This window comes from Otolemur garnettii, unplaced genomic scaffold, assembly GCF_000181295.1.
Source record: "Otolemur garnettii isolate 467f Iridium unplaced genomic scaffold, OtoGar3 scaffold00091, whole genome shotgun sequence".
NCBI classification, from domain to species: Eukaryota; Metazoa; Chordata; class Mammalia; order Primates; family Galagidae; genus Otolemur; species Otolemur garnettii.
Window position 1 is genome coordinate 7,477,882 of NW_003852486.1, and position 2,052 is coordinate 7,479,933.

Genomic DNA, 2,052 nt, shown 5'->3' on the forward strand with positions numbered 1-2,052 from the left:
AAAAAAAAAAAAAAAGAAAAGGAAAAAAGCATTTTTCAGGCAAGTTGCCAAAGGCATGACTATTCTACTGCATTTTTCCATATTTTAATTAGATCTTTCTTAGTATCAAACAATGATTTTAGAATGTCATCTACTGAGAGTTCGATCAATTCCATCTGTAGTTCTTTAGTTGCCTTGGTGATGTCAACTAAGTGAGGCTGCAATGCTAATTTGAGTGTGATGTAATGATTCTCAAAGTCAGTGAACTTTCTCCACTTAATGGGTCTATAGCAGCTGTGCCTTTTTCAAATGATTCACATATATCATGCTACTTATCAATGACATTTGCTAACTGGGGAAAATGTTCATCTGAAATTTCCTTTTGAAGAAATGTTTTGACAAATATAGGTTGTTTTTTAAAATGCTTGGATTTGGGGTCACATATCATATATATACTTAATTTTACCTTGCAAAGAAATATTTGAATCATTTTGATTTGACATGATATCACACAGAAAAGCTGCATTCCTATAGAAATCTTCTTTCAATAATTTATATTCCTGGCTCGGCGCCCATAGCCCAGTGGTTAGGGTACCAGCTACGTACACCAGGGTTTGGGGGTTTGAACCCAGCTTACGACTGCTAAACAACAATGACAACTACAAAAAAAAAAAAAAATAGCCAGGCGTTGTGGTGGGAGCCTGTAGTCCCAGCTACTTGGGAGGCTGAAGCAAGAGAATCACTTAAGCCCAAGAATTTGAGGTTGCTGTGAACTGTATGCTACAGCACTCTGCTGAGGGTGACATAGTGAGACTCTGCATCAAAAAAAGAAAGAAAAAAAATTCACATTCTTGATTCTGTTCTTCGTGAGACTATCTGTTCTCCCAGAGATTAAATTTTAGCTAATACCTGTCCCTGCAATAGCCAATGCACTTTGAAATGATACCACAAATTTTCACTGAATACTTCATTGTTCAACCTTAGCGTGTTAGGAAACTGATGTTTCTGTGTTTCATTTAAATAATACAGTTAATAATACTTACAACTTGTTGCAAGTGTCACTTAGAATAGTAGTTTCAGCACAGTGATTTTTGCTGATGCAAGATACAGTGAAAAGAAATGAGAGAATCTGGCTCTGTTAATACTTTTTTTTTTTACTTGTGCAGAAAAACATTCATGGTTTTTTGTCACAGAAGAAGCACCATTTAGTATATACACTGACTAAATTTTACCAAATTCAGTCCAACTTCACAACATTTATCTTGAAAGTTGTTGAAGATCTAGTCCTGATGTTCTGCCCAAAGTGAATACCTCTTTGTAGCAAAGAAAATCTTCTGTTATGACTGGAATGAAGTATAAAACCTGCACTGAGGGCTGGGTGCTTGTAGCTCAGTGGTTAGGGTGCTCGCCACATGCTCTGGGACTGGTGGATTCAATCCCCGCCCGGGCCTGCTAAGCAAAAAAAAAAAAAATAGCCGGGTGTTATTGTGATGGGCTCCTGTACTCCTAGCTATGCGGGAGGCTGAGATAAGAGAATCTCTTGAGACCAAGAGTTGGAGGTTGTGTGTGAGATGTGCCTCCCACAAATCTTGTTACAACGTTGGCACGTTACCAATCTGACATGAGAGAAAGTGTCACCCGCACTCAGTCAAGTTAGTTATCAGTTGATTCATGCAAAGTGACTGAATGGTATGTATTTTCCTTTTGAAGTATTGCATAAAGTTGTTCTGTTAAGTTGAAGGCTGATTTATGCTGCAATCAGTTATGATTCTCCTTGATATGGGCAATTGTTTGTGCTTTGAAACATTATCTGGGTCTAAGCATCCTATAACTTCAACAATGCTTTCTTTCTTAATTTCTACATCACTGAATGGCTTCCTCACTACTCCACCCAGATATATAAGCTACTTCATAAATTGCTTCGGTGGCAAGATTTTCAGGGATTTTGTTGTTGTTGAGACAGAGTCTCTTTATTGCCTTGGTAGAGTGCTATGGCGTCACAGCACACAGCAACTTACAACTCCTGGGCTTAGACAATTCTCTTGCCTCAGCCTCCTGAGTAGCTGAGACTAC

The 2,052-nt window shown here is 38.2% G+C and overlaps 1 pseudogene; it reads left to right on the top strand.

The window, feature by feature from the left end:
• Window positions 1–1,514: 1,514 nt before the first annotated feature.
• Window positions 1,515–1,601, top strand: LOC111727055 (annotated as a pseudogene).
• Window positions 1,602–2,052: the final 451 nt, after the last annotated feature.